A 13,806-nucleotide genomic window follows, 5' to 3' on the forward strand; every position below is an offset into this window, starting at 1 on the left:
AACATGTTTCTGCAAGTTTGGTCAACCCCATGTAAGTTATGGGGCAGTAACAGTACACTTTTCAAAACGTGTTTTTCAGCCCGAAATAAACGCGTTTTTTCAGACAACTGAATCCCCATGTAGCAGCAAGTCTCAGAAGAGCCCACACACTCAGATCTTAACCCCAGTGTGCAGTAAGGTTCAAAACGTGTTTTTCAGCAGAAATAAACATGTTTCTGCAAGTTTGGTCAACCCCATGTAAGTTATGGGGCAGTAACAGTACACTTTTCAAAACGTGTTTTTCAGCCCGAAATAAACGCGTTTTTTCAGACAACTGAATCCCCATGTAGCAGCAAGGCTCAGAAGAGCCCACACACTCAGATCTTAACCCCAGTGTGCAGAAAGGTTCAAAACGTGTTTTTCAGCAGAAATAAACATGTTTCTGCAAGTTTGGTCAACCCCTTGTAAGTTATGGGGCAGTAACAGTACACTTTTCAAAACGTGTTTTTCAGCCCGAAATAAACGCGTTTTATCATACAACTGAATCCCCATGTAGCAGCAAGGCTCAGAAGAGCCCACACACTCAGCTCTTATCCCCAGTGTGCAGAAAGGGTCAAAACGTGTTTTTCAGCAGAAATAAACATGTTTCTGCAGGTTTGGTCAACCCCATGTAAGGTATGGGGCAGTAACAGTACACTTTTCAAAACGTGTTTTTCAGCCCGAAATAAACGCGTTTTTTCAGACAACTGAATCCCCATGTAGCAGCAAGGCTCAGAAGAGCCCACACACTCAGATCTTAACCCCAGTGTGCAGAAAGGTTCAAAACGTGTTTTTCAGCAGAAATAAACATGTTTCTGCAAGTTTGGTCAACCCCATGTAAGTTATGGGGCAGTAACAGTACACTTTTCAAAACGTGTTTTTCAGCCCGAAATAAACGCGTTTTTTCAGACAACTGAATCCCCATGTAGCAGCAAGGCACAGAAGAGCCCACACACTCAGATCTTAACCCCAGTGTGCAGAAAGGTTCAAAACGTGTTTTTCAGCAGACATAAACATGTTTCTGCAAGTTTGGTCAACCCCATGTAAGTTATGGGGCAGTAACAGTACACTTTTCAAAACGTGTTTTTCAGCCCGAAATAAACGCGTTTTTTCAGACAACTGAATCCCCATGTAGCAGCAAGGCACAGAAGAGCCCACACACTCAGATCTTAACCCCAGTGTGCAGAAAGGTTCAAAACGTGTTTTTCAGCAGAAATAAACATGTTTCTGCAAGTTTGGTCAACCCCATGTAAGTTATGGGGCAGTAACAGTACACTTTTCAAAACGTGTTTTTCAGCCCGAAATAAACGCGTTTTTTCAGACAACTGAATCCCCATGTAGCAGCAAGTCTCAGAAGAGCCCACACACTCAGATCTTAACCCCAGTGTGCAGAAAGGTTCAAAACGTGTTTTTCAGCAGAAATAAACATGTTTCTGCAAGTTTGGTCAACCCCATGTAAGGTATGGGGCAGTAACAGTACACTTTTCAAAACGTGTTTTTCAGCCCGAAATAAACGCGTTTTTTCATACAACTGAATCCCCATGTAGCAGCAAGGCTCAGAAGAGCCCACACACTCAGATCTTAACCCCAGTGTCTAAAAAGGTTCAAAACGTGTTTTTCAGCAGAAATAAACATGTTTCTGCAAGTTTGGTCAACCCCATGTAAGTTATGGGGCAGTAACAGTACACTTTTCAAAACGTGTTTTTCAGCCCGAAATAAACGCGTTTTTTCAGACAACTGAATCCCCATGTAGCAGCAAGGCTCAGAAGAGCCCACACACTCAGATCTTAACCCCAGTGTGCAGAAAGGTTCAAAACGTGTTTTTCAGCAGAAATAAACATGTTTCTGCAAGTTTGGTCAACCCCATGTAAGTTATGGGGCAGTAACAGTACACTTTTCAAAACGTGTTTTTCAGCCCGAAATAAACGCGTTTTTTCAGACAACTGAATCCCCATGTAGCAGCAAGGCTCAGAAGAGCCCACACACTCAGATCTTAACCCCAGTGTGCAGAAAGGTTCAAAACGTGTTTTTCAGCAGAAATAAACATGTTTCTGCAAGTTTGGTCAACCCCATGTAAGGTATGGGGCAGTAACAGTACACTTTTCAAAACGTGTTTTTCAGCACGAAATAAACGTGTTTTTTCAGACAACTGAATCCCCATGTAGCAGCAAGGCTCAGAAGAGCCCACACACTCAGATCTTAACCCCAGTGTGCAGAAAGGTTCAAAACGTGTTTTTCAGCAGAAATAAACATGTTTCTGCAAGTTTGGTCAACCCCATGTAAGTTATGGGGCAGTAACAGTACACTTTTCAAAACGTGTTTTTCAGCCCGAAATAAACGCGTTTTTTCAGACAACTGAATCCCCATGTAGCAGCAAAGCTCAGAAGAGCCCACACACTCAGATCTTAACCCCAGTGTGCAGAAAGGTTCAAAACGTGTTTTTCAGCAGAAATAAACATGTTTCTGCAAGTTTGGTCAACCCCATGTAAGTTATGGGGCAGTAACAGTACACTTTTCAAAACGTGTTTTTCAGCCCGAAATAAACGCGTTTTTTCAGACAACTGAATCCCCATGTAGCAGCAAGGCTCAGAAGAGCCCACACACTCAGATCTTAACCCCAGTGTGCAAAAAGGTTCAAAACGTGTTTTTCAGCAGAAATAAACATGTTTCTGCAAGTTTGGTCAACCCCATGTAAGTTATGGGGCAGTAACAGTACACTTTTCGAAACGTGTTTTTCAGCCCGAAATAAACGCGTTTTTTCAGACAACTGAATCCCCATGTAGCAGCAAGGCTCAGAAGAGCCCACACACTCAGCTCTTATCCCCAGTGTGCAGAAAGGGTCAAAACGTGTTTTTCAGCAGAAATAAACATGTTTCTGCAAGTTTGGTCAACCCCATGTAAGTTATGGGGCAGTAACAGTACACTTTTCAAAACGTGTTTTTCAGCCCGAAATAAACGCGTTTTTTCAGACAACTGAATCCCCATGTAGCAGCAAGGCACAGAAGAGCCCACACACTCAGATCTTAACCCCAGTGTGCAGAAAGGTTCAAAACGTGTTTTTCAGCAGAAATAAACATGTTTCTGCAAGTTTGGTCAACCCCATGTAAGTTATGGGGCAGTAACAGTACACTTTTCAAAACGTGTTTTTCAGCCCGAAATAAACGCGTTTTTTCATACAACTGAATCCCCATGTAGCAGCAAGGCTCAGAAGAGCCCACACACTCAGATCTTAACCCCAGTGTGCAGTAAGGTTCAAAACGTGTTTTTCAGCAGAAATAAACGTTTCTGCAAGTTTGGTCAACCCCATGTAAGTTATGGGGCAGTAACAGTACACTTTTCAAAACGTGTTTTTCAGCCCGAAATAAACGCGTTTTTTCAGACAACTGAATCCCCATGTAGCAGCAAGGCTCAGAAGAGCCCACACACTCAGATCTTAACCCCAGTGTGCAGAAAGGTTCAAAACGTGTTTTTCAGCAGAAATAAACATGTTTCTGCAAGTTTGGTCAACCCCATGTAAGGTATGGGGCAGTAACAGTACACTTTTCAAAACGTGTTTTTCAGCCCGAAATAAACGCGTTTTTTCAGACAACTGAATCCCCATGTAGCAGCAAGGCTCAGAAGAGCCCACACACTCAGATCTTAACCCCAGTGTGCAGAAAGGGTCAAAACGTGTTTTTCAGCAGAAATAAACATGTTTCTGCAAGTTTGGTCAACCCCATGTAAGTTATGGGGCAGTAACAGTACACTTTTCAAAACGTGTTTTTCAGCCCGAAATAAACGCGTTTTTTCAGACAACTGAATCCCCATGTAGCAGCAAGGCACAGAAGAGCCCACACACTCAGATCTTAACCCCAGTGTGCAGAAAGGTTCAAAACGTGTTTTTCAGCAGAAATAAACATGTTTCTGCAAGTTTGGTCAACACCATGTAAGGTATGGGGCAGTAACAGTACACTTTTCAAAACGTGTTTTTCAGCCCGAAATAAACGCGTTTTTTCAGACAACTGAATCCCCATGTAGCAGCAAGGCTCAGAAGAGCCCACACACTCAGATCTTAACCCCAGTGTGCAGAAAGGTTCAAAACGTGTTTTTCAGCAGAAATAAACATGTTTCTGCAAGTTTGGTCAACCCCATGTAAGTTATGGGGCAGTAACAGTACACTTTTCAAAACGTGTTTTTCAGCCCGAAATAAACGCGTTTTTTCAGACAACTGAATCCCCATGTAGCAGCAAGGCTCAGAAGAGCCCACACACTCAGATCTTAACCCCAGTGTGCAGAAAGGGTCAAAACGTGTTTTTCAGCAGAAATAAACATGTTTCTGCAAGTTTGGTCAACCCCATGTAAGTTATGGGGCAGTAACAGTACACTTTTCAAAACGTGTTTTTCAGCCCGAAATAAACGCGTTTTTTCAGACAACTGAATCCCCATGTAGCAGCAAGGCTCAGAAGAGCCCACACACTCAGATCTTAACCCCAGTGTGCAGAAAGGGTCAAAACGTGTTTTTCAGCAGAAATAAACATGTTTCTGCAAGTTTGGTCAACCCCATGTAAGTTATGGGGCAGTAACAGTACACTTTTCAAAACGTGTTTTTCAGCCCGAAATAAACGCGTTTTTTCAGACAACTGAATCCCCATGTAGCAGCAAGGCTCAGAAGAGCCCACACACTCAGATCTTAACCCCAGTGTGCAGAAAGGTTCAAAACGTGTTTTTCAGCAGAAATAAACATGTTTCTGCAAGTTTGGTCAACCCCATGTAAGGTATGGGGCAGTAACAGTACACTTTTCAAAACGTGTTTTTCAGCCCGAAATAAACGCGTTTTTTCAGACAACTGAATCCCCATGTAGCAGCAAGGCTCAGAAGAGCCCACACACTCAGATCTTAACCCCAGTGTGCAGAAAGGTTCAAAACGTGTTTTTCAGCAGAAATAAACATGTTTCTGCAAGTTTGGTCAACCCCATGTAAGTTATGGGGCAGTAACAGTACACTTTTCAAAACGTGTTTTTCAGCCCGAAATAAACGCGTTTTTTCAGACAACTGAATCCCCATGTAGCAGCAAGGCTCAGAAGAGCCCACACACTCAGATCTTAACCCCAGTGTGCAAAAAGGTTCAAAACGTGTTTTTCAGCAGAAATAAACATGTTTCTGCAAGTTTGGTCAACCCCATGTAAGTTATGGGGCAGTAACAGTACACTTTTCAAAACGTGTTTTTCAGCCCGAAATAAACGCGTTTTTTCATACAACTGAATCCCCATGTAGCAGCAAGGCTCAGAAGAGCCCACACACTCAGCTCTTATCCCCAGTGTGCAGAAAGGGTCAAAACGTGTTTTTCAGCAGAAATAAACATGTTTCTGCAAGTTTGGTCAACCCCATGTAAGTTATGGGGCAGTAACAGTACACTTTTCAAAACGTGTTTTTCAGCCCGAAATAAACGCGTTTTTTCAGACAACTGAATCCCCATGTAGCAGCAAGGCTCAGAAGAGCCCACACACTCAGATCTTAACCCCAGTGTGCAGAAAGGTTCAAAACGTGTTTTTCAGCAGAAATAAACATGTTTCTGCAAGTTTGGTCAACCCCATGTAAGTTATGGGGCAGTAACAGTACACTTTTCAAAACGTGTTTTTCAGCCCGAAATAAACGCGTTTTTTCAGACAACTGAATCCCCATGTAGCAGCAAGTCTCAGAAGAGCCCACACACTCAGATCTTAACCCCAGTGTGCAGTAAGGTTCAAAACGTGTTTTTCAGCAGAAATAAACATGTTTCTGCAAGTTTGGTCAACCCCATGTAAGTTATGGGGCAGTAACAGTACACTTTTCAAAACGTGTTTTTCAGCCCGAAATAAACGCGTTTTTTCATACAACTGAATCCCCATGTAGCAGCAAGGCTCAGAAGAGCCCACACACTCAGCTCTTATCCCCAGTGTGCAGAAAGGGTCAAAACGTGTTTTTCAGCAGAAATAAACATGTTTCTGCAAGTTTGGTCAACCCCATGTAAGTTATGGGGCAGTAACAGTACACTTTTCAAAACGTGTTTTTCAGCCCGAAATAAACGCGTTTTTTCAGACAACTGAATCCCCATGTAGCAGCAAGGCTCAGAAGAGCCCACACACTCAGATCTTAACCCCAGTGTGCAGAAAGGTTCAAAACGTGTTTTTCAGCAGAAATAAACATGTTTCTGCAAGTTTGGTCAACCCCATGTAAGTTATGGGGCAGTAACAGTACACTTTTCAAAACGTGTTTTTCAGCCCGAAATAAACGCGTTTTTTCATACAACTGAATCCCCATGTAGCAGCAAGGCTCAGAAGAGCCCACACACTCAGCTCTTATCCCCAGTGTGCAGAAAGGGTCAAAACGTGTTTTTCAGCAGAAATAAACATGTTTCTGCAAGTTTGGTCAACCCCATGTAAGTTATGGCGCAGTAACAGTACACTTTTCAAAACGTGTTTTTCAGCCCGAAATAAACGCGTTTTTTCAGACAACTGAATCCCCATGTAGCAGCAAGTCTCAGAAGAGCCCACACACTCAGATCTTAACCCCAGTGTGCAGAAAGGTTCAAAACGTGTTTTTCAGCAGAAATAAACATGTTTCTGCAAGTTTGGTCAACCCCATGTAAGGTATGGGGCAGTAACAGTACACTTTTCAAAACGTGTTTTTCAGCCCGAAATAAACGCGTTTTTTCAGACAACTGAATCCCCATGTAGCAGCAAGGCTCAGAAGAGCCCACACACTCAGATCTTAACCCCAGTGTGCAGAAAGGTTCAAAACGTGTTTTTCAGCAGAAATAAACATGTTTCTGCAAGTTTGGTCAACCCCATGTAAGTTATGGGGCAGTAACAGTACACTTTTCAAAACGTGTTTTTCAGCCCGAAATAAACGCGTTTTTTCAGACAACTGAATCCCCATGTAGCAGCAAGGCTCAGAAGAGCCCACACACTCAGATCTTAACCCCAGTGTGCAAAAAGGTTCAAAACGTGTTTTTCAGCAGAAATAAACATGTTTCTGCAAGTTTGGTCAACCCCATGTAAGTTATGGGGCAGTAACAGTACACTTTTCAAAACGTGTTTTTCAGCCCGAAATAAACGCGTTTTTTCAGACAACTGAATCCCCATGTAGCAGCAAGGCTCAGAAGAGCCCACACACTCAGCTCTTATCCCCAGTGTGCAGAAAGGGTCAAAACGTGTTTTTCAGCAGAAATAAACATGTTTCTGCAAGTTTGGTCAACCCCATGTAAGGTATGGGGCAGTAACAGTACACTTTTCAAAACGTGTTTTTCAGCCCGAAATAAACGCGTTTTTTCAGACAACTGAATCCCCATGTAGCAGCAAGGCACAGAAGAGCCCACACACTCAGATCTTAACCCCAGTGTGCAGAAAGGTTCAAAACGTGTTTTTCAGCAGAAATAAACATGTTTCTGCAAGTTTGGTCAACCCCATGTAAGTTATGGGGCAGTAACAGTACACTTTTCAAAACGTGTTTTTCAGCCCGAAATAAACGCGTTTTTTCAGACAACTGAATCCCCATGTAGCAGCAAGTCTCAGAAGAGCCCACACACTCAGATCTTAACCCCAGTGTGCAGAAAGGTTCAAAACGTGTTTTTCAGCAGAAATAAACATGTTTCTGCAAGTTTGGTCAACCCCATGTAAGGTATGGGGCAGTAACAGTACACTTTTCAAAACGTGTTTTTCAGCCCGAAATAAACGCGTTTTTTCAGACAACTGAATCCCCATGTAGCAGCAAGGCTCAGAAGAGCCCACACACTCAGATCTTAACCCCAGTGTGCAGAAAGGTTCAAAACGTGTTTTTCAGCAGAAATAAACATGTTTCTGCAAGTTTGGTCAACCCCATGTAAGTTATGGGGCAGTAACAGTACACTTTTCAAAACGTGTTTTTCAGCCCGAAATAAACGCGTTTTTTCAGACAACTGAATCCCCATGTAGCAGCAAGGCTCAGAAGAGCCCACACACTCAGATCTTAACCCCAGTGTGCAGAAAGGGTCAAAACGTGTTTTTCAGCAGAAATAAACATGTTTCTGCAAGTTTGGTCAACCCCATGTAAGTTATGGGGCAGTAACAGTACACTTTTCAAAACGTGTTTTTCAGCCCGAAATAAACGCGTTTTTTCAGACAACTGAATCCCCATGTAGCAGCAAGGCTCAGAAGAGCCCACACACTCAGATCTTAACCCCAGTGTGCAGAAAGGTTCAAAACGTGTTTTTCAGCAGAAATAAACATGTTTCTGCAAGTTTGGTCAACCCCATGTAAGTTATTGGGCAGTAACAGTACACTTTTCAAAACGTGTTTTTCAGCCCGAAATAAACGCGTTTTTTCAGACAACTGAATCCCCATGTAGCAGCAAGTCTCAGAAGAGCCCACACACTCAGATCTTAACCCCAGTGTGCAGTAAGGTTCAAAACGTGTTTTTCAGCAGAAATAAACATGTTTCTGCAAGTTTGGTCAACCCCATGTAAGTTATGGGGCAGTAACAGTACACTTTTCAAAACGTGTTTTTCAGCCCGAAATAAATGCGTTTTTTCATACAACTGAATCCCCATGTAGCAGCAAGGCTCAGAAGAGCCCACACACTCAGCTCTTATCCCCAGTGTGCAGAAAGGGTCAAAACGTGTTTTTCAGCAGAAATAAACATGTTTCTGCAAGTTTGGTCAACCCCATGTAAGTTATGGGGCAGTAACAGTACACTTTTCAAAACGTGTTTTTCAGCCCGAAATAAACGCGTTTTTTCAGACAACTGAATCCCCATGTAGCAGCAAGTCTCAGAAGAGCCCACACACTCAGATCTTAACCCCAGTGTGCAGTAAGGTTCAAAACGTGTTTTTCAGCAGAAATAAACATGTTTCTGCAAGTTTGGTCAACCCCATGTAAGTTATGGGGCAGTAACAGTACACTTTTCAAAACGTGTTTTTCAGCCCGAAATAAACGCGTTTTTTCAGACAACTGAATCCCCATGTAGCAGCAAGTCTCAGAAGAGCCCACACACTCAGATCTTAACCCCAGTGTGCAGAAAGGTTCAAAACGTGTTTTTCAGCAGAAATAAACATGTTTCTGCAAGTTTGGTCAACCCCATGTAAGGTATGGGGCAGTAACAGTACACTTTTCAAAACGTGTTTTTCAGCCCGAAATAAACGCGTTTTTTCAGACAACTGAATCCCCATGTAGCAGCAAGGCTCAGAAGAGCCCACACACTCAGATCTTAACCCCAGTGTGCAGAAAGGTTCAAAACGTGTTTTTCAGCAGAAATAAACATGTTTCTGCAAGTTTGGTCAACCCCATGTAAGTTATGGGGCAGTAACAGTACACTTTTCAAAACGTGTTTTTCAGCCCGAAATAAACGCGTTTTTTCAGACAACTGAATCCCCATGTAGCAGCAAGGCTCAGAAGAGCCCACACACTCAGATCTTAACCCCAGTGTGCAGAAAGGGTCAAAACGTGTTTTTCAGCAGAAATAAACATGTTTCTGCAAGTTTGGTCAACCCCATGTAAGTTATGGGGCAGTAACAGTACACTTTTCAAAACGTGTTTTTCAGCCCGAAATAAACGCGTTTTTTCAGACAACTGAATCCCCATGTAGCAGCAAGGCTCAGAAGAGCCCACACACTCAGATCTTAACCCCAGTGTGCAGAAAGGTTCAAAACGTGTTTTTCAGCAGAAATAAACATGTTTCTGCAAGTTTGGTCAACCCCATGTAAGGTATGGGGCAGTAACAGTACACTTTTCAAAACGTGTTTTTCAGCCCGAAATAAACGCGTTTTTTCAGACAACTGAATCCCCATGTAGCAGCAAGGCTCAGAAGAGCCCACACACTCAGATCTTAACCCCAGTGTGCAGAAAGGTTCAAAACGTGTTTTTCAGCAGAAATAAACATGTTTCTGCAAGTTTGGTCAACCCCATGTAAGTTATGGGGCAGTAACAGTACACTTTTCAAAACGTGTTTTTCAGCCCGAAATAAACGCGTTTTTTCAGACAACTGAATCCCCATGTAGCAGCAAGGCTCAGAAGAGCCCACACACTCAGATCTTAACCCCAGTGTGCAAAAAGGTTCAAAACGTGTTTTTCAGCAGAAATAAACATGTTTCTGCAAGTTTGGTCAACCCCATGTAAGTTATGGGGCAGTAACAGTACACTTTTCAAAACGTGTTTTTCAGCCCGAAATAAACGCGTTTTTTCATACAACTGAATCCCCATGTAGCAGCAAGGCTCAGAAGAGCCCACACACTCAGCTCTTATCCCCAGTGTGCAGAAAGGGTCAAAACGTGTTTTTCAGCAGAAATAAACATGTTTCTGCAAGTTTGGTCAACCCCATGTAAGTTATGGGGCAGTAACAGTACACTTTTCAAAACGTGTTTTTCAGCCCGAAATAAACGCGTTTTTTCAGACAACTGAATCCCCATGTAGCAGCAAGGCTCAGAAGAGCCCACACACTCAGATCTTAACCCCAGTGTGCAGAAAGGTTCAAAACGTGTTTTTCAGCAGAAATAAACATGTTTCTGCAAGTTTGGTCAACCCCATGTAAGTTATGGGGCAGTAACAGTACACTTTTCAAAACGTGTTTTTCAGCCCGAAATAAACGCGTTTTTTCAGACAACTGAATCCCCATGTAGCAGCAAGTCTCAGAAGAGCCCACACACTCAGATCTTAACCCCAGTGTGCAGTAAGGTTCAAAACGTGTTTTTCAGCAGAAATAAACATGTTTCTGCAAGTTTGGTCAACCCCATGTAAGTTATGGGGCAGTAACAGTACACTTTTCAAAACGTGTTTTTCAGCCCGAAATAAACGCGTTTTTTCAGACAACTGAATCCCCATGTAGCAGCAAGGCTCAGAAGAGCCCACACACTCAGATCTTAACCCCAGTGTGCAGAAAGGTTCAAAACGTGTTTTTCAGCAGAAATAAACATGTTTCTGCAAGTTTGGTCAACCCCATGTAAGTTATGGGGCAGTAACAGTACACTTTTCAAAACGTGTTTTTCAGCCCGAAATAAACGCGTTTTTTCAGTCAACTGAATCCCCATGAAGCAGCAAGGCTCAGATGAGCCCACACACTCAGCTCTTATCCCCAGTGTGCAGAAAGGGTCAAAACGTGTTTTTCAGCAGAAATAAACATGTTTCTGCAAGTTTGGTCAACCCCATGTAAGTTATGGGGCAGTAACAGTACACTTTTCAAAACGTGTTTTTCAGCCCGAAATAAACGCGTTTTTTCAGACAACTGAATCCCCATGTAGCAGCAAGTCTCAGAAGAGCCCACACACTCAGATCTTAACCCCAGTGTGCAGTAAGGTTCAAAACGTGTTTTTCAGCAGAAATAAACATGTTTCTGCAAGTTTGGTCAACCCCATGTAAGTTATGGGTCAGTAACAGTACACTTTTCAAAACGTGTTTTTCAGCCCGAAATAAACGCGTTTTTTCAGACAACTGAATCCCCATGTAGCAGCAAGGCTCAGAAGAGCCCACACACTCAGATCTTAACCCCAGTGTGCAGAAAGGTTCAAAACGTGTTTTTCAGCAGAAATAAACATGTTTCTGCAAGTTTGGTCAACCCCATGTAAGGTATGGGGCAGTAACAGTACACTTTTCAAAACGTGTTTTTCAGCCCGAAATAAACGCGTTTTTTCAGACAACTGAATCCCCATGTAGCAGCAAGGCTCAGAAGAGCCCACACACTCAGATCTTAACCCCAGTGTGCAGAAAGGTTCAAAACGTGTTTTTCAGCAGAAATAAACATGTTTCTGCAAGTTTGGTCAACCCCATGTAAGTTATGGGGCAGTAACAGTACACTTTTCAAAACGTGTTTTTCAGCCCGAAATAAACGCGTTTTTTCAGACAACTGAATCCCCATGTAGCAGCAAGGCACAGAAGAGCCCACACACTCAGATCTTAACCCCAGTGTGCAGAAAGGTTCAAAACGTGTTTTTCAGCAGAAATAAACATGTTTCTGCAAGTTTGGTCAACCCCATGTAAGTTATGGGGCAGTAACAGTACACTTTTCAAAACGTGTTTTTCAGCCCGAAATAAACGCGTTTTTTCAGACAACTGAATCCCCATGTAGCAGCAAGGCACAGAAGAGCCCACACACTCAGATCTTAACCCCAGTGTGCAGAAAGGTTCAAAACGTGTTTTTCAGCAGAAATAAACATGTTTCTGCAAGTTTGGTCAACCCCATGTAAGTTATGGGGCAGTAACAGTACACTTTTCAAAACGTGTTTTTCAGCCCGAAATAAACGCGTTTTTTCAGACAACTGAATCCCCATGTAGCAGCAAGGCTCAGAAGAGCCCACACACTCAGATCTTAACCCCAGTGTGCAGAAAGGTTCAAAACGTGTTTTTCAGCAGAAATAAACATGTTTCTGCAAGTTTGGTCAACCCCATGTAAGTTATGGGGCAGTAACAGTACACTTTTCAAAACGTGTTTTTCAGCCCGAAATAAACGCGTTTTTTCAGACAACTGAATCCCCATGTAGCAGCAAGGCTCAGAAGAGCCCACACACTCAGATCTTAACCCCAGTGTGCAAAAAGGTTCAAAACGTGTTTTTCAGCAGAAATAAACATGTTTCTGCAAGTTTGGTCAACCCCATGTAAGTTATGGGGCAGTAACAGTACACTTTTCAAAACGTGTTTTTCAGCCCGAAATAAACGCGTTTTTTCAGACAACTGAATCCCAATGTAGCAGCAAGGCTCAGAAGAGCCCACACACTGAGATCTTAACCCCAGTGTGCAGAAAGGTTCAAAACGTGTTTTTCAGCAGAAATAAACATGTTTCTGCAAGTTTGGTCAACCCCATGTAAGGTATGGGGCAGTAACAGTACACTTTTCAAAACGTGTTTTTCAGCCCGAAATAAACGCGTTTTTTCAGACAACTAAATCCCCATGTAGCAGCAAGGCTCAGAAGAGCCCACACACTCAGATCTTAACCCCAGTGTGCAGAAAGGTTCAAAACGTGTTTTTCAGCAGAAATAAACATGTTTCTGCAAGTTTGGTCAACCCCATGTAAGTTATGGGGCAGTAACAGTACACTTTTCAAAACGTGTTTTTCAGCCCGAAATAAACGTGTTTTTTCAGACAACTGAATCCCCATGTAGCAGCAAGGCTCAGAAGAGCCCACACACTCAGATCTTAACCCCAGTGTGCAGAAAGGTTCAAAACGTGTTTTTCAGCAGAAATAAACATGTTTCTGCAAGTTTGGTCAACCCCATGTAAGTTATGGGGCAGTAACAGTACACTTTTCAAAACGTGTTTTTCAGCCCGAAATAAACGCGTTTTTTCAGACAACTGAATCCCCATGTAGCAGCAAGTCTCAGAAGAGCCCACACACTCAGATCTTAACCCCAGTGTGCAGTAAGGTTCAAAACGTGTTTTTCAGCAGAAATAAACATGTTTCTGCAAGTTTGGTCAACCCCATGTAAGTTATGGGGCAGTAACAGTACACTTTTCAAAACGTGTTTTTCAGCCCGAAATAAACGCGTTTTTTCATACAACTGAATCCCCATGTAGCAGCAAGGCTCAGAAGAGCACACACACTCAGCTCTTATCCCCAGTGTGCAGAAAGGGTCAAAACGTGTTTTTCAGCAGAAATAAACATGTTTCTGCAAGTTTGGTCAACCCCATGTAAGTTATGGGGCAGTAACAGTACACTTTTCAAAACGTGTTTTTCAGCCCGAAATAAACGCGTTTTTTCAGACAACTGAATCCCCATGTAGCAGCAAGGCTCAGAAGAGCCCACACACTCAGATCTTAACCCCAGTGTGCAGAAAGGTTCAAAACGTGTTTTTCAGCAGAAATAAACATG

The sequence above is a fragment of the Lepisosteus platostomus genome, chromosome 7, assembly GCF_059453375.1.
Source record: "Lepisosteus platostomus isolate fLepPlt1 chromosome 7, fLepPlt1.hap1, whole genome shotgun sequence".
Lineage (NCBI taxonomy): Eukaryota > Metazoa > Chordata > Actinopteri > Semionotiformes > Lepisosteidae > Lepisosteus > Lepisosteus platostomus.